This window comes from Scyliorhinus torazame, chromosome 7 (genome assembly GCF_047496885.1).
Source record: "Scyliorhinus torazame isolate Kashiwa2021f chromosome 7, sScyTor2.1, whole genome shotgun sequence".
Classification (NCBI taxonomy): Eukaryota; Metazoa; Chordata; class Chondrichthyes; order Carcharhiniformes; family Scyliorhinidae; genus Scyliorhinus; species Scyliorhinus torazame.
Genome location: NC_092713.1, coordinates 14,987,605 through 15,006,870, shown reverse-complemented (window position 1 = coordinate 15,006,870; position 19,266 = coordinate 14,987,605). Strand labels below are relative to the sequence as shown.

The following is a 19,266-nucleotide window of genomic DNA, read 5'->3' as shown; positions in this document are numbered from 1 at the left end:
CCCGGTGAAAGGGCGCTTTTCCCCCGCCCCACAGGCCGCCCCTCGGCCCTACAGGCAGAGTTCCCGCCGGCTGCGAGCAGGCGTGAACGGCGCCGGCGGGACTCTGCCGTTTCCGCGCGGCCGCTCGGCCCATCAAGGCCGGAGAATCGGCGGCCCAGCCCCGGACAGGGGCCCGCGACCGGCGCCCGCCGGCGCAAATGGCGCCGATTCGCCGCTCCTCGGAGAATCGCCTGCCGGCGTCAGACTAGCGCCGCGGGAAAAAATGGCGATTCTCCCATACTGCGCGGCCTGGGGGAATCGCGCCCTATAGATTTTACAATTCAGCACTTGGTATGAGCCCAATGGGGATCCATAAATCAAAATAGCTAAGTTTACTGAATGAACCACAAATGGAGAAATGGCATTATAAAAAAATCATTTTTTTGCAACTCTTCCTTTGAAATGAATCAGAATCAATGCAAATTAAATTCAGATTAACAGGCAGATCACAATCATTACAAACCGTAAGTTACACATGGAATAGCAGGTATAACAGAAACCATCTCACAGAGGCAATGTGCAGTCCACCCCTTCTATCTAGTACCAGTTTGAGCCACACAATCCTTCCAAGCAGAATTCCAGTCCTTTTCATTCAAGGGCTTAGCAAATTCTCCACAGGCAACAGCATCCATGATAACAGGGTGCCATCCGCACAATGCCGCATTTCTTTCCAGAACTTTCTTCACCCTCAGTTCCTCACTTCTCTCGGTCTCCTTGTTTTTGTGTCTGCCACACAGTCTATGTATTTTAAGTTCCTTCCTGTTCGTACTGCTTCCAGGTCAGGGGCGTCATTCTCCGACCCCCCGCCGGGTCGGAGAATGGCCGTTGGCCGCCGTGAATCCCGCCCCCGCCCCCGCCGAAGTCTCTGGTACCGGAGATTGGGCGGGGGCGGGAATCGGGCCGCGCCGGTTGGCGGGACCCCCCGTTCAATTCTCCGGCCCGGATGGGCCGAAGTCCCGCCCAGAAATTGCCTGTCCCGCCGGCGTAAATCAAACCTGGTATTTACCGGCGGGACCAGGCGGCGTGGGTGGGCTCCGGGGTCCTGGGGGGGGCGCGGGGCGATCTGACCCCGGGGGGTGCCCCCACGGTGGCCTGGCCCGCGATCGGGGCCCACCGATCCGCGGGCAGGCCTGTGCCGTGGGGGCACTCTTTCCCTTCCGCCTCCGCCACGGCCTCCACCATGGCGGAGGCGGAAGAGACTCTCCCCACTGCGCATGCGCGGGAAACTTTCAGCGGCCGCTGACGCTCCCGCGCATGCGCCGGGAAACTGCCAGCGGCCACTGACGCTCCCGCGCATGCGCCGCATTTCCGCGCCAGCTGGCGGGGAAACAAACGCCATTTCCGCCAGCTGGCGGGGCGGAAATCCCTCCGGCGTCGGCCTAGCCCCTCAATGTTGGGGCTAGGCCGTCAACTTTGGGCCGTCGCGATGCCCGTCTGATTGGCGCCGTTTTGGGCGCCAGTCGGCGGACATCGCGCCGTTGGGGGAGAATTTCGCCCCAGGAGTCACCAGATTACATGGACCAGAATTTCTTGTTATCTAAAAATGATCATCAATCCCTTTACAATTGATACAAACTCTGAAAAGTCCTTTTCAGAGCAGCACGGTGGCGAAGTGGTTAGCACTGCGGCCTCGCGACACCGAGGTTCCAGGTTCGATCCCGGCCCCGGGTCACTGCCCGTGTGGAGTTTGCACATTCTCCCCATGTTTGCGTGGGTTTCGCCCCCACAACCCAAAGATGTGGTTAGGTGGATTGGCCACGCTAAATTGAAATGGAAATGAATGAAAAAATGAAAATCGCTTATTGTCGCGAGTAGGCTTCAATGAAGTTACTGTGAAAAGCCCCTAGTCGCCACATTCCGGCGCCTGTTCGGGGAGGCTGGTACGGGAATCAAACCGTGCTGCTGGCCTGCCTTGGTCTGCTTTCAAAGCCAGCGATTTAGCCCAGTGAGCTAAACCAGCCGCTAAATTGCCCCTTAATTGGAAAAAATGAATTGGGTATTCGAAATTTATTTTTTAAAAAGTCCTTTTCCAGCATTTTGTAAAAACAATGATACATTCCCCATATATTTGAATGTGATTACAAATATTCCTCATTGTTAATGCTTCTGAGTCAAAAGCCCACACTCACTGCATTGAGTAGGGTGTTAATCTTGAATCAACGGATAGCGGCCTTTCCAATCTCTGAACCAGGGGATTTTCACAGTAACATCATTGCTACTTGTGACACTACTCAAGGTAATTACCTCAGTGTGACTTTATACTGGGATGAGTAGAGCCTCGAGTGGGAAGTCTGCCCTTGCCCCAACTAAGGTCCTTAACTGGCCACTTAATGCCCACAAAAGTGCCTTTAACCCCCCCAGCCTCAATTTGTAGGCTTGTGGGCCGATCACAGCTTGTGGGGGAAGGCCAGAAATGAGTGGAGTTAGATCTTGAGTAGAAAGAGGGGATAGATCCCTCCATCATAATCCCCCCTCTAATTGGAAAAGACATCCTCCCCTTAAGGCCTGCGGACCTGTGAATGTCCCTTCGCAGCCAGCCTATCCCTCGAGACCCCAACCATGCCCCCTTCAAACCCCCCCCCCCACCCCCAAGCCTTCCCTACCCTCCCCATCTATGGCCCCATTGACATATATCTTTTTCTCCGGTTCCTGGACTGAGGCAGAGGAGGTTTCTTACAGTGCCTCTTCCGGCCACTGCAGCGCTGTTACCGGCGACGTTGGGAGAGTGCCAGCCAACCTAATTGGCTCCAAGGTAGAATTTACTTCAGAGTGAGTGGCCGATGTCGACTTGATGCCAATCACTACTTGTTGGGACATAAAATGGGACGGCAGGAATTTCTGAGCAAGCGGCGATATGTTCCTGCCAAGTCCTCAGATGGTGAGGGCTAGGCCCTGATTCCTAAAAAATGCTGGTTTCCCTACATTATGAAAGCGACTACAATTCAAAATTACTTAATTGGCCGTGAAGCACATGAGAGCCTTGAGGGTGGGCATATGTTCAGTTTTGCAAGACAGCAAACCACACCAGACATGAAGGTCAGCTGGCTGCATATGAAAGTCCAAACATTAAAAATATTAAGAAACCCCAAATTCTGACAGACACCCAGTGCACAAAGCTCGACAGGAGGAATGGCGCTTTGTAAAACCTACTGCTCTCTCTGAATGAATTACTTCACCTCGTTACCTCATTGCCTTTCTCCAGAGGCCTCTTAATCCGCGTGTTGGACGAGTCTTTCATTCCATCCAACTGTCTTTCCAGGCCCCTGCTCAGTGTTCTCCATCTGCCCCGATCCTCACTCATCCACCACAAAGCTCCCAGTGAGGTTATTTTTAGTGTGTTTGCAGTGCTAGTTATTAAGCAATCCTTATAATTTATAGATTAATCTTTCAATGCTTCCAATTGATTTTGCGAAGAGGCATCAGCTGCTCTTAGCATGGGATACATTTTCATTAATTTTAATGACCAGGAATTCGGGAGCGTTGCAAGTGAGACTTGACGAGGATTGCAGAGATTCTCCAATCAATACACCATGCAACACTGCACAGAGGAAGTAGAATTTCCAGGATTTACGCAAAGTAAACTCCTGTGGCATTGAAAATCCTTCAAGTAGTGACGATGCTAGAGAGAGGGGGTGTGGGGAGATCGGGGGAATGTAGTGAGGGAAGGGAGGTGTGCATTCCTCCACTGGGATGTGGTGGCACAGGCTGAGGGGCAAAGAGTATATCGTCCAGAACAAGAAGGGGCAGCAGGTTCGCATCTGGGAAGGAAGATTGTTCCAGTTGGGTTTTGGAATTTACTATAGTAGGATTTACATAAGAACATATGAAATAGGAACAGGAATAGGCCTTCCGGCCCATCGAGCGTGCTCTGCCATTCGACAAGGCCATGGTCTTAACTCCATTCCCCACCCTGCCCTCCATAACTCTCGACTCCCTTTCAATCAATAATCTGTCCAACCTAGCCTGGGATATATTCAATGACACCCAGCCTCCACTGCTATGTCGGTGGGAGAATTCCAAACACCGACGCCCCTCTGAGAGAGGAAATTCCTCTTCATCTCAGTATTAAATGGGAGATTCTGGAGCGAAATTCTCCCCCAACGGCGCGATGTCCGCTGACCGGCGCCAAAAACGGCGTCAATCAGACGGGCATCGCGCCGGCCCATAGGTGCGGAATGCTCCGCATCTTGTTGGGGCTAGGCCGACGCCGGACGGATTTCCGCCCCGCCAGCTGGCGGAAATGGCGTTTGTTGCCCCGCCAGCTGGCGCGGAAATGCGGCGCATGCGCGGGAGCGTCAGCGGGCGCCGACAGTTTCCCGCGCATGCGCAGTGGGGAGAGTCTCTTCCGCCTCCGCCATGGTGGAGGCCGTGGCAGAGGCGGAAGGGAAAGAGTGCCCCCACGGCACAGGCCCGCCCGCGGATCGGTGGGCCCCGATCGCGGGCCAGGCCACCGTGGGGGCATACCCCCGGGGTCAGATCGCCCCGCGCCCCCCCCCCCCGGACCCTGGAGCACGCCCACGCCGCCTGGTCCCGCCGGTAAATACCAGGTTTGATTTACGCCAGCGGGACAGGCAATTTCTGGGCGGGACTTCGGCCCGTCCGGGCCGAAGAATTGAGCGGGGGTTCCCGCCAACCCGCGCGGCCCGATTCCCGCCCCCGCCCAATCTCCGGTACCGGAGACTTCGGCGGGGGCGGGATTCACGGCGGCCAACGGCCATTCTCCAACCCGGCGGGGGGTCGGAGAATGACGCCCCTTATCTTTAAACTGTGCCTCCTATTTCATGTCTTGCCCCCTCAGAATTCTTTGTGTTTCCACAAAGCCAACTGCGTTCTTCTAAATTACAATGAATATAGGCCCAATCTGCGTAACCTTTCCTCATAAAATAAACTTCTGGGGCGAAAGTCTCCGGTATCGGCGCGATGTCCGCCGACTGGCGCCCAAAACGGCGCAAATCAGTCGGGCATCACGCCGCCCCAAAGGTGCGGAATACTCCGCATCTTGGGGGGCCGAACCCCAACCTTAAGGGGCTAGGCCCGCGGCAGACGAAATTCTGCCCCGCCAGCTGGCGGAAAAGGCCTTTGGTGCTCCGCCAGCTGGCGCGGAAATGACATCTCCGGGCGGCGCATGCGCGGGAACGTTAGCGGCCGCTGACGGCATTCCCGCGCATGCGCAGTGGAGGGAGTCTCTTCCGCCTCCGCCATGGTGGACACCATGGCGAAGGCGGAAGGGAAAGAGTGCCCCCACGGCACAGGCCCGCCCACAGATCGGTGGGCCCCGATCACGGGCCAGGCCACCGTGGGGGCACCCCCCGGGGCCAGATCGCCCCACGCCCCCCCCCCAGGACCCCGGAGCCTGCCCGCGCCGCTTTGTCCCGCCGGTAAGGTAGGTGGTTTAATCTACGCCGGCGGGACAGACATTTTAGCGGCGGGACTTCGGCCCATCCGGGCCGGAGAATCGCGGGGGGGGGCCCGCCAACCGGCGCCGCGTGATTCCCGCCCCCGCCGAATATCCGGTGCCGGAGAATTCGGCAACCGGCGGGGGCGGGATTCACGCCAGCCCCCGGCGATTCTCCGACCCGGCGGGGGGTTGGAGAATCTCGCCCCTCATCCCAGGAAATCAGCCTAGTGAATCTTCTCCGACATTCCTCCAATGCAAGTATGTACTTCCTTAATTAAGGTGATGAAAACTGCAAGCAGTACTTTAGGTGTGGCCTCATCGACACCGTGGACACTTGTTGCAAGACTTCCTCACATTTATACTCCGCCTCATTGTAATAATGGCCAGCATTATGTTTATCTTCCTAATTACTTGATGTACCTTTGTTGGTTCCAGGATATCATAGATTATCATCATAGAATTTACAGTGCAGAAGGAGGCCATTCGGCCCATCGAGTCTGCACCGGCTCTTGGAAAGAGCACCATACCCAAGGTCAACACCTCCACCCTATCCCCATAGCCCAGTAACCCCACCCAACACTAATAGCAATTTTGGACACTAAGGGCAATTCATCATGGCCAATCCACCTAACCTGCACATCTTTGGACTGTGGGGGGAAACCGGAGCACCCGGAGGAAACTCACGCACACACGGGGAGGATGTGCAGACTCCGCACAGACAGTGACCCAAGCCGGAATCGTACCTGTGACCCTGGAGCTGTGAAGCAATTGTGCTATCCACAATGCTACCGTGCTGCCCACAAATATATATACAGATATATAGCTGGGCAGCTGCATAGAGAGCTGGTTTAGCTCAGTGGGCTAGACAGCTGGTTTGTGATGCAGAACAAGGCCAGCAGCGCAGGTTCAATTCCCGTACCAGCTGAGAATTCTGAATTCGCCCTCTGTGTGCCCAAACAGGTGCCGGAATGCGGCGACTAGGGGCTTTTCACAGTAACTTCATTGCAGTGTTAATGTAAGCCTACTTGTGACAATAAAGATTATTTACGTAGCAATCCATAACTGATTAAACTAACAGCAGTCTATGACCTGGACAATATCCTGGGCAATTGGACTGATAAGTGGCAAGTAACATTCATGCCAAACAAATGTCAGGCAATGACAACCTCCAACGAGAAAGGATCTAAGCATGATCTCCTGACATCCAATGATATAACCATCAGTGAATCCCCCACTATCAATATCCTGGGGGTTACCAGAGTCCAGAACCTCAGCTGGACCTGCCTTATAAATACTGTGGCTACAAGAGCAGGTCAAAGGCCAGGAATCCTGTGACCAGTAATTCACTTCCTCGTTCCTCCAAGGCCTGTCCATCGTCTACAAGGCACAAGTCAGGGTTATGATGGAATAGTCTCCACTTTTCTGGATGAGTGCAGCTTCAACAACATTCAAGAAGCAAAATGCCATCAAGGACAAAGGATTGCTAACCTGTCCACAAAAGTTCAATCCCTCCACCACCAATGCACAGTGACAGCAGTGTGTACCATTTACAAGATGCATTGCACGGATTCACCAAGGTTCTTTCGAAACCTTACAAACCCAAGGCCACTACCATCTAGAAGGACAAGGGCAGCAGATACCTGGGAACCCCACCACCTATATTCCCCTCCAACTCACTCGCCATCTTGCCTTGGAAATATATCGTCGTTCCTTTACTGTGGCTGGGTCAAAATCCTGGAGCTCCCTCCCTGACAGCAACCATGTGGGAATAGAGGGATACGGACCCAGGAAGTGTAGAAGATTGTAGTTTAGTCGGGCAGCATGGTCGGCATGGGCTTGGAGGGCCGAAGGGCCTGTTCCTGTGCTGTACATTTCTTTGTTCTTTTGTTCTTTGTTCATGGGTGTAACAACATCTCAGAGGCTGCAGAGGTTCAAGAAGGCAGCTCAACACCTCCTTCTCAAAGGAAACTAGTGATGGGCAATAAATGCTGGCCTAGCCAGCGACGTCCAGATCCCATAAATGAATAATAAAAAAGAAAAGTCACACATTACAAATGCTCCATTTAAGATGCACCTATCCGGGCTAAGTGACAATCTGAGCGAGATCGCACAGTTCAAGAACAAAATCGCGCCCAGCAAAGAGAAATTAGAGGGAACATCACTCATTGAGACCAGAGCCACAAGGTTGCCATCACATATTTTATACTTGACATCCAGTGGTGCCAAATGTGAAAGAGTATTCCATTCAGAGGTGCTGTCAGCATAAAATTGTATAATAAACTATTTAAACTTCTTTATGACTGCCTTATGTGTTGCTAGAGTAGGTCTCAACTTGGTCTGTGCAAGTAATCAGGGTGATTGTAAGCAAACCTTCAATATATTTAAGAGTCTGTGAAAATCTATTGCTAGTTTGGCGCCCACAAGGGTGACTTTCACATAGATCTCAGCTTGCTCAGTGACAATTAATCTCCTGTTAGGAAAACCCAGATCCGTGTCTGAGATTTGGTGACCCGTGTGCGATCCCACAGCAAAGATAGTCCTCGGCCCCCTCTCTCTCCCTGTGACATCTTTGTACAGGCCTCAAGTCAGGTCACCCTCAACTTTCTTCCTCAACTCGCTCTGTCTTATTTTAGCGTAACATTCTTCGCGGAAGCATTCGGGGTATGGTTAAGAATAATGAGGTTAGCTAGGGGAAAATGAGAATAGGCGGCGTTGTCAGGTAAGGAAAAACACGTGGTTATTGGCTAATTTATATTGGCGAGAGATCTACTTTCACACGCACATTTTTCACTGCACTGGTTTCAACATTCATAAAGGCTGTTTTGTGTGTTCAAAGTTATTGAAGGCTTTACAAATCTATAAGTTATACAATGGGCTACTTGTGCATGAGTATTTAACCTATTTATTTGAAATCCTTTTCCTTGCTACTTTAGCAGAGATCACTGATTTTAAACAATGTTTTCTCGGTAGACTGGCTCGCTCATTTGTCTAACTGCATATACACTTGAATTATCGAGGATGCCAGGTGAAGATGAAGATCGTCAGAGCAGGGACTTGGAGACGCGTAATATAGTCAACTTAGTTTAATTCTCCACCTTGTCCCCTCTCTGAACTTTCTGTCCTCACTCTTGCAATGATGCTCAAGGGCAGCACCTATCAACTCAGCACTTTACAGCCATCCAGAGCAGACATTTGAGCTCAATCGTTCCAGACCATATTCCCTGTCCCCATTTTGATTCAATTTACTTTGCTTCTTGTGGTTTCTCCCTCCTGCTTTGCTCTTTCATTGGCTTTCAGGCGGCAGATATTCATCATTCTGACATTCGCACCTCCTCCAGGCACACCTTTGCCGAGATTCTCTTGCCTCCTCCTCAGCGCCATGTTTCTGGGCAGCGGGAAGCTGTCCGTCGCTGGCCGAAGACGGGATCCCTAAGTGACAATCAAGGCCACCCCCCCCCCCCCCCCCCCCGGGATCCCTAAGTGACAATCAAGGCCACCCTCACCCTCCCCCCAAACATCATTGGCATCGGGGCTTCAGTGTCACCAACCTTGCCAGCATCAACCCTCTCTCCCCAACCCTCCCTGACACAATACCCTCACTGGTATTGGGCCATCGGGCGCCCCCACCACCCACCAATGTGTCTCCCTTCAGACTCCCTCCCCCATTTCTTGCTGGAAGCAGGCCTCGGCTGGTACCAGCGTCCCCCCTCCCCCACCAGGTGAGCAACACCCCTCCACACATTGGCCTGCTGCCCTGTCCCGCTCCATGCCACCCCCTTCAAAACCCACAAATATGCCCCAACATTCAAGCCCCTCTTCATGCCCCAATGTCCGTAACGTCCCCCTTCATGACCCACCCTCATGTGCCCCTTCATGCCACGCACCTTTCAGGCACCGCTAATTTGAATGTGCAAATCTAATTCATGTCCATCACATCACCTGCTACGTGTCGGGGGCAACGCTGACTGATCTGTGATGGGCACGAACCCTGGTTAGGGGCTCTCCCACTATCCTCCCAGCATAGCGCCATCTGTGCCGGGTGCTTCACGGAGACGGGATCATCATTTATTCTGCCATGTAGAGTGCATACGTAAATAGGGCTAATGGAATTTTGTTTAGAGAATTAAAGTTCCCTGGGGTTAGATTATTGAGGGGTTGTGGTTATCCTTAGTCAGATGGTCATAACCCAGTTAGTGTGATAGAAATGACATCATTAATGGGAGGAGCCAGGGGCTGAAGCAGTCAGGTGTTGAGTTTCAGTTTTAGATTTTGCTGTGAACAGAACAGGAGCTTTTGGCTAAATAATAGGCAAGTTAATATTAGGAGGTTAAATATTAGGCATTAAACACAGGCAAGAATTTGCAGGCAGGTTCCTGAAGGATCTCTCTTTCTCAAAGCAGCTTCTCCAAGATATCTCAATATAGTAAATATTTCTGAGTTTGCTAATTGTCTTTAATAGTGGATTTTTCTTTTTTAAATTTAGAGTACCCAATTAAATTTTTCCAATGAAGGGGCAATTTAGCGTGTTCAATCCACCTACCTTGCACATCTTTGGGTTGTGGAGGCGAAACCCACACAAACACGGGGATAATGTGCAAACTCCACACGGACAGTGACCCAGAGCCGGGATCGAACCTGGGACCTCGGCACCGTGAGACTGCCGTGCTACCACTGCGCCACTGTGCTGCCCTTTTAACAGTGGTTTTTGACCTGAGATGGATCTTTTTAAATTAGTGATAAAAAAAGATCTGGGGCGAAATTCTCCGTAATCGGCGCGATATCCGACGACCGGCGCCAAAAACGGCACAAATCAGTCCGGCATCGCGCCGCCCCAAAGGTGCGGAATCCTCCTCATCTTGAGCGGCCGAGCCCTAACCTTGAGGGGCTAGGTCCGCCCCGGGCTGATTTCCGCCCTGCCAGCTGGCGGTAAAGGCCTTTGGTGCCCCGCCAGCTGGCGCGGAAATGACATTGCAGGGCGGCACATGCGCGGGGGCGTCAGCGGCCACTCACGGCATCCCCGCGCATGCGCAGTGGAGGGGGTCTCTTCCGCCTCAGCCATGGTGGAGACCATGCGAAGGCGGAAGGAAAAGAGTGCTCCCACGGCACTCTGCAGGCCCGCCCGCAGAATCCCGCCGCAGCCGGCTGCCGAATTCTCCAGCGCCGGGGTTTTGGCGGGGGCCGGGAATCATGCTGTGCCGGTCGGGGGCCATTGGTAGCAGACCCCCCGGCGATTCTCCGGACCGCAAAGCCGCTCATTTTCGGTCCGTCCCACCAGCGGAAAGCACAACAGGTCCTTACCGGCAGGACATGGCTCCATGGGTGACCTGCAAAGTCCTCGGGGGAGGCGCGGGGGGATCTGGCCCCAGGGGGTGCCTCCACGGTGGCCTGGCCCGCGATTGGGGCCCACCGATCCGCGGGCGGGCATGTGCCGTAGGGGCACTCTTTCCCTCCGCAACGGCCGCTGTCAACCTCCACCATGGCCGGTGCGGAGAAGAACCCCCCTGTACATGCGCTGGAATGATGCCAGCACACACTGGTGCTCCCGCGCATGCGCCAACTCGTGCCGGCCAGCAGAGGCCCTTCGGCGCCGGTTGGCGTGACGCCAAACACTGCGGCGCCGACCTAGCCCCTGAAGGTGCGGAGGATTCCACACCTTCGGGGCGGTCCGGCGTCCGAGTGGTTCATGCCACTTCTCGGTGCCGGAGTGGCCCGTCCTGCCGGTTCGCGGAGAGTCCGGCCCAAAGTGTTTCATGATATTGTTTAAATGGTAATTATATGCTTTTTCTTGTATGATGTTAAAGTTAATTTAATGCTGTGTTGGTAATTACATTTGTTTTAACATGCCATGGGCGGGATTCTCCCCTACCAGGCGGGCGGGGGATCCCGGTGCCGAGGAATGGAGTGAAACGGGCCGCCCCAAAGGTGCGGAATCCTCCGCACCTTCAGGGGCTAGGCAGGTGCCGGAGTGTTTGCGCCCGCCGGCCGGCGCCAAAGGGCCTCCGCTGGCCAGCGTGAGTTGGCACATGCACGGGAAGGTTCATCTCCACATCGGCCACGGCGAAGGACCACAGCGGCCGATGCGGAGGAGTAGAGGCCCCCACGGCACAGGCGCTCCCACGGATCGGTGGGCCCCGATCGCGTACCAGGCCACCTTGGAGGCAACCCCGGAGGCCGATCACGGAGCTGGGTCCCGCCGGGAGGGGCCAACTTTGATTTACGGCGGGACCCTCGTTAAACGGGCGGGACTTCTGCCCATCGCGGCCCGGAGAATTTGGGCGGCCCCGGGGCCCATTGAGGCGCGCCGGTCGCCGCCATTCTCCGAGGCGGGCGGCACGATTCATGCCGGGGCGATTTTTGGGGTTCCGGAGGATTCGGAGGACGGCGGGGGCGGGATTCACGCCGACCCCCGCTCATTCTCTGACCCGGTGGGCGTTCGGAGAATCCCGCTCCCCATCCCTTATTGTCGTGGAGTCACTCTTGGAGCAGAATATACTTTCCTCACAGCCTTACAATTTAAATAATAATCATAATAATCTTTATTAGTGTCACAAGTAGGCTTACATTAACACTGCAATGAGGTTACTGTGAAAAGCCCCTAGTTGCCACATTCCGGCACCTGTTCGGGTGCACAGAGGGAGAATTGAGAATGTCAAATTCACCTAACAAGCACGTCTTTCGGGATTACCCCCCTTCTGTTCACTACTGGAAGCCTCCAGTGTACATCTTGAGCCGCCACAGTAAATCCTTGCCCAATGCCCCCTCCCTCAGCCTCTGACCTCTTCAAATACATCAGACAAACTTGGATTTCTGTCAGCTGTCTCTGTGGGATGTTGGCTGGAGCAGAATGACTGCCGGGGTTGACGACAAAATAACAGTCAAAGCACTTTAAACCCAATTCAATATGCGACCGGGGGATTTTCACAGTAACTTCATTGAAGCCTACTTGTGACAATAAGCGATTATTAAATCTACTCGAGACATTCAGGTACTACAACCGTACAATATATCTTCAGCCAATGACTGGTTAGCATGTGAACATGCTACTATACGGCACGTTTGTGACGAAGATCATGAGTACATTTCGGCAGAAACTAGAGAGGTACCTAAGAGAGAGAGACGTTAAAGAATGTTATTACGATCCCAAATCGGACCCCAACATTGGCTAGGATACTGGACAAAAACGCCACTATTTTATTTCACAGTGTTTAGCAGCGCCACAGTCCCAGGTTCGATTCCCAGCTTGGGTCACTGTCTGTGCGGCGTCTGCACGTTCTCCCAGTGTCTGCGTGGGTTTCCTCCGGGTGCTCCGGTTCCCTCCCACAAGTCCCGAAAGACGTGCTTGTTGGGTGAATTGGACATTCTGAATTCTTCCTCTGTGTACCCGCACAGACTCCGGAATGTGGCGACGAGGGGATTTTCACAGTAACTTCATTGCAGCGTTAATATGCGCCTACTTGTGACAATAATAAAGATTATAGAGCAGGTCTTTTACTCATCAACTCTCTGGTGCACACTGCCTGGCATCCTGCTCCTAGGGCCCCGCACAGGCTCCCCATTGACTGGGATTCACACACTCCCGTGTGATTGGGCCTAAGACGGTCATATGGTCAATGGAGCCCGCTTCCACAATTTGCACAACCTTCCACAATTTGCCTCGGGTCTCCAGTGTTATATTACCTTTGGTGGTAATATGTTGTTGCTCTTTGCCTTTTGATCCAGATTGGACCCCGGAAGTGTAGAAGATTTTAGTTGAGACGGGCATCAAGGTCGGCGCAGGCTTGGAGGGCCGAAGGGCCTGTTCCTGTGCTGTACTTTTCTTTGTTCTTTGTTTTTGCTCTTTGAGTTGATAACTAAGAAACCACCGATCATTAGAATGAAATAAAACAAATTTATTGGATAACGATTAATTAAATGAAGTTCAAACACACGAATGAGCTATAACTAGGGGCAGCACGGTAGCACAAGTGATTAGCACTGTGGCTTCACAGCGCCAGGGTCCCAGGTTCGATTCCCCGCTGGGTCACTGTCTGTGCGGAGTTTGCACGTTCTCCCCGTGTCCGCGTGGGTTTCCTCCGGGTGCTCCGGTTTCCTCCCACAGTCCAAAGACGTGCAGGTTAGGTGGATTGGCCATGCTAAATTACCCGTAGTGTCCATAAGGGTTGGGAGGGGTTATTGGGTTGCGGGGATAAGGTGGAAGTGAGGGATTAATGTGGGTCGGTGCAGACTCGATGGGCCGAATGGCCTCCTTCTGCACTGTATGTTCTATGTAAAACTAGTGATAAAGAAATTTTGAATCTGTCTAGCAGTAACCAATAATCTAGAAATCACTCATGATATCCTCGTGTTAACTCTCTCTAATCTAAACTACTCCTCGTGCTGTTCTCAGGCTTTTTCCTTCACTAACACTCCCAGCATTCCCTGAGGTCTGATATTTATACTGAGAACTGGTAGTGCCCTCTAGTGTTTAAATTACACTGAGATGTAATAATTAACCCTTCACTAACTTGTCTATCTATAAATCATTACATCCAGGAAATAAAGATTAAGCTCCTGGACATTGCTGTGAGCAACACCAGTGGAGCGGAAGAATCTCGACGGTATTTTTTTCCATTTTGTTTGGACATTTCCGTTTGAAAATGAAATGAAAATCGCTTATTGTCACAAGTAGGCTTCAAATGAAGTTGCTGTGAAAAGCCCCTAGTCGCCGCATTCACGGCACCTGTTCGGGGAGGCTGTTACGGGAATCGAACCGTGCTGCTGGCCTGCCTTGGTCTGCTTTCAAAGCCAGCGATTTAGCCCTGTGCTAAACAGCCCCTAAAAGTTTGCTAATTAGAAAAATAATTAGGTCTTTACCTGAGCAGGTAGCCATGCAATGAGATGTTCCAGAATACATCCCTGTCGTGTTGGATGTTCCGATATACAAACGAACCAACACGGTTGTAGATGGTACAACTGTGTTTTATTATTCTGGAAAATAACAACTGTTAACTTCTGGCTGTGGTTCGTACTTCACCAGTTAACCTGTGGACCCAGCCCCAGCACTATCTTAGAGAGGCACTCAGCACATGGTGTATGTCTGAGTGGCACGCTGTGAGCTCTGTGCTCTGAGCTATCTCCTGCTGGAATGAGCGGGAACTGTGGTGTTCCCCATTTTATAGTGCGTGTGCTCTCACTGGTGATTGGCTGTGATGTTGCGTGTGTGTTGATTGGTCCGTCGATCTGTCCATCAGTGTGTGTGTGTGATTGCACCATGATATGTAAATATGAATATCATGGCAATCCCCACTAAAGTTGGCACCCCAGGATGGGTGGGACAGCAGACAAATTCCCTCATTTGTTTTTCTTTGGGCCTATCTATTGGATTACGACATTCACTGAAAATAATGGACAAGACCAATAAACACAAGGAAGATAACATGCTGTAAATGGCTCATTTTCCTGTTTATATTTTCAGTAAACCCCTCCAGATGTCAGGTTACATTCTCAAACTGTTCTTTTCCTTCTGATTAATATAGTGCAGGGGTAGGGAAAGGGTTGCTCTCATTTTCTGGTTTCAATCATGTTCCATATGTTGTTCCCAATCATTGTGTATTGCGTGCAGTTCTGGTCGCCGCATTATAGGAAGGATGTGGAAGCATTGGAAAGGGTGCAGAGGAGATTTACCAGAATGTTGCCTGGTATGGAGGGAAAACCTTATGAGGAAAGGCTGAGGGACTTGAGGCTGTTTTTGTTAGAGAGAAGAAAGTTAAGAGGTGACTTAATAGAGGCAAGATGATCAGAGGATTAGATAGGGTGGACAGTGAGAGCCTTTTTCCTCGGATGGTGATGTCTAGCACGAGGGGACATAGCTTTAAATTGAGGGGAGATAGATATAAGACAGATGTCAGAGGTAGGTTCTTTACTCAGAGAGTAGTAAGGGCGTGGAATGCCCTGCCTGAAACAATAGTGGACTCGCCAACATTAAGGGCATTTAAATGGTCATTGGATAAACATATGGATGATAATGAAATAGTGGAGATGGGCTTTAGAGTGGTTTCACAGGTCGGCGCAACATCGAGGGCCGAAGGGCCTGTACTGCGCTGTAATTTCTATTGTCTATTTTCCTGTAATAACTTTAACACCATGAGAAGCTTTCACGTTATCCCACAGAACTAATGGCGGAATGACTCCAACTTTAAATGAAAATCATCATTGATTTCCTTATTTCACAGACAGATTTTATATTTCAGGTCAGTCATGAGTGACTTACTTGATTTTTTTTGAATGGCCGCCTTGAAGAGATTAATAGCGAAGGGGTTAATTTCTGATCCACAGTGAGCAAATATTTAATTCATTAAATATCTGAATGAACATTTATCAGTGCTCTTCACCATGCAACGAGCTGAATAGAACATGTTACCAGCAAAAATAAACTTCCCAAAGTAAGCCTACCTTTACACCATGTCCATAAAGTTAGTGCAAATGGGATTGGTGTCATATCACTCATAGAGCTGTAGCGTCACCAGTGGTTCAGGGGGTAGCTCTCCTGACCCTGAATCAGGAAGTTGTGGGTTGAAGTCCCACTCGGAGACTGAGCCTGAACTCTATGCTGATCCTGCACTGTGATCCTGATTGAGGGCAGTGATGCGCAATCAATTACTCTCAAGACAAGGTGAGTCATAACTAATAGGCTTTAATCTGCTAGAACTGTACCCAGCAGCTTCGATACAGAAAGTGAAGGCTGCTGGGACGGCATTGGTTCTTATACTCCGCCTCTCAAGGCGGAGCTATGTACATCAGCCAATGGTAGACTCCTGGGTCTAGCCAATGGTCATCCCCTCTCAGGTACTGCAATACCTGGTATCACCACAGGCAATGCCTTTATTTGTATGTCAAACTCAGTGAAGCAGTGGCGTAGTGGTATTGACACTGCGCTAGTAATCCAGAGACCCACCTGTATGCATCAGAAACATGGACAATATACAGCTGACACCTCAAATCCCTGGAGAGATATCACCAACATTACCTCCACAAAATCCTGCCAATCCACTGGCAGGATCGGTGTACCAACATGAGCCTCCTCACCCAGGCCGTTTTCCCCAAGTTTTGAGGAACATCAATGGGCAGCAAGGTAGCATAGTGGTTAGCACTATGGCTCCACGCAGACACGGAGTGAACGTGCAGGCTCCACACAAATAGTGACCCAAGCCGGAATCGAATCTGGGACCCTGGAGCTGTGAAGCAACTGTGCTAACCACTGTGCTACCGTACGTCCCATTTTCTTTGAGTGGGTGTAGATGTGTGTAATCCACTCACAACCCCAGGTGCGTGACCTCTGGGGCCTGGAAGGTACGTTTCCCACATTTAAGAAGTCTTACAACACCAGGTTAAAGTCCAACAGGTTTGTTTCGAATCACTCGCTTTCGGGGCACAGCTCCTTTCTCAGGTGAGTCCTGATTAAGGAGCTGTGCTCCGAAAGCTAGCGATTCGAAACAAGCATGTTGGACTTTAACCTGGTGTTGTAAGACTTCTTACTGTGCCCACCCCAATCCAACGCTTGCATCTCCACTCATCTAATTTTTAAGGCAGACTCCCGCATCTATGAAACTCTTTAATACCTCTCCCAAACTTGACGTGTGTTCTGCGTGTGTGCCTCCAGTTGTCTAGGTGGACCATCACTTTTGGGATACGCTGAAAGTTTTCCACTGTGTGCTGGAAAAGAGCGCAGGTTGAGGAGGTGTTGAAAGGCAGCCTTGTGTCTGAAATAGTCCCTCATGTGTATTGTTCACGGTGAACCTTTGGGACTCCTCGTCTAATTCCAACTGCAGGTCTGAGAATTCCCAGAAGGAGAGATGAGAAAAAGTTGGAAATGAAGAATATGACTGGAACAAGGCTTGATCCAAACTGGTTGGAGGGGAGGTCACCACAAGGCCCTCTCTCTCTTTCTCTCTCCTAGATTTTAGGTGAGGTTTTACACCTCTTTATTTACATGGAAAGTTTTCAGTATCGCAGAGGCAGGAGACATCAGGAGACATTTTTGGGGCAGGTTAAAGTTTTATATTATTAGTGCTTCGCATTTATGAATATGTTTAAAAGGCAAATAAAATGAAAGGAAGATATGTTTTTTATTATTTTTCAATCTTGGTTTATCATGAGACTGTTAATTCCATTAAAAGGATACGTTTACTGTATAAAGTGAGTTTGAAGTCACAGAAGGCGAAAGAATGATTTCAAACTTTGGTTTGTCATGAGGCTGTTAATTCCATTAAAGGAACTACAATGGATAGAATACAGTGATCACTCGCTAACGGGTATGATTGTCCACCTAAGATATTCAGTGTTACTGGCCACGAATTCTGTGGCGGATGAGTCCGATCCCAGAGCCACATCTTCAATCCCTCACTTGGAAGGAGTTCCCAAAAGGTGGGATCGGTCCTTGGACGCTAGGTCGAGGGTATTCCTTTCTCGGGCTCCTTTTCTCCGCCTCCTCTTGCCGTCAGGTGTTCTCGAAGAATTGTGACCCTTCAATCAGGAGGTCCTCCATGTAGGTCTCTTCTGAGCAAAGGTCTCCCAGGCATTGACATCTATGTTCCGTTTCTTGAGGTAAGCCTACAAGGCGTCTTTGACGAGCTTTCTTCGTCCTCTTCTTGTTCGGGATCCGTCCTTAAGCTGGGTGAAGAAGATTTGTTTTGGCAGCCGGGCATCTGACATCCTAAGCATTTGGGCGGCCCAGTGGAGTTGGTTTCGGATGATCATGCCCTCGATACTGGTGCTATTGACTCCTTCATGGGCACTAATGTCAGCACACCTGTCCTCCCAGCTGATTCAGAGCTAAATTACATGTTAATTTTGCAATGTATTTTAAGATGAGTTGTTTTCGAGTCTCCCTGATGTAATGTTCATCCTTAGAAGCCTCAGTGATTGTTTCAAATGGTTGAACAAAGTTTAATGCCTTAGTTGATGTGTGCAAACCTCTTGTGAGCTAATGTGAACTATCTGTCTGACAGGTATTGTAGCGAATCAATCATCCACCCCAAAGAGTGTACTGCCAAAGGACGTCCAGAAATGATGTCAGAGGAGATGTGTGCCAGGTCACTGTGCTTCAGCAGCTGCTGCTTTCAGACGTTGAGATTCTCAATTAACAATGGATTTGTATAAACCCTCCCTTTCCCCACCTTCCCTTCTCTCCCCTCTTCCCTCTCTGCCCTCTTTCCTCCCTCCCATTCCCTACTCTTCCCTCCCTCCCCTTTAGAAATACATGGAACCATTGTGTTTAAGTGAGAAAATATATTTTATTGCAAGAAATTTGTAAAAGTTGCGGTAGTTCTGTCATTGTTCAGATGATAAAGTTAAACGTTACGTTAAATGTTAACTGGTTTCAAAGTTTTGAATTTTAAAAATTATTTTGTAAATAAATGTTTTACATTAAACTTTACAAGCTTCTACAAATGTCTTACTGAAACAGCAGAACAGAACATTTAATTATGAGACAATTATAAATGAATAAGATAATTGAAGTAAACAAGGCAGAAACATCTTTAACACGGGTAACACAGTTGCTGCCTCGGGGGATCCGGATTCAGTTTGGAACTTGGGTGATTGTGTGGTGTTTGTATATTCTCCCCGCGTCTGCATGGGTTTTCTAGAACCATGGAATAGAACCACAGAGTTCCTGCAGTGTAGAAAGAGGTAACTCGACCCATCAGGTCTACATGACCCTCTGAAAGACTACCCGACCTGGGTCCACTCTACTCCTGAAACCTAACCTGTACATCCCTGGACACGAAAGGGCAACTTAGCATGACCGATCCACTTGACCTGCATATCTTTGGACCGTGGGAGAAAACCAG

At 50.6% G+C, this 19,266-nt stretch overlaps 1 long non-coding RNA gene across 1 annotated transcript in view; it reads left to right on the top strand.

The window, feature by feature from the left end:
• The window catches only part of LOC140427254 (uncharacterized), a 77,511-nt gene extending 58,657 nt beyond the window's left edge, over positions 1-18,854 (top strand). The window contains exon 2 of the long non-coding RNA XR_011948409.1: positions 18,424-18,854. This is a non-coding gene — a long non-coding RNA (uncharacterized lncRNA). The remainder of the gene's footprint in view (positions 1-18,423) is intronic.
• Positions 18,855-19,266: the final 412 nt, after the last annotated feature.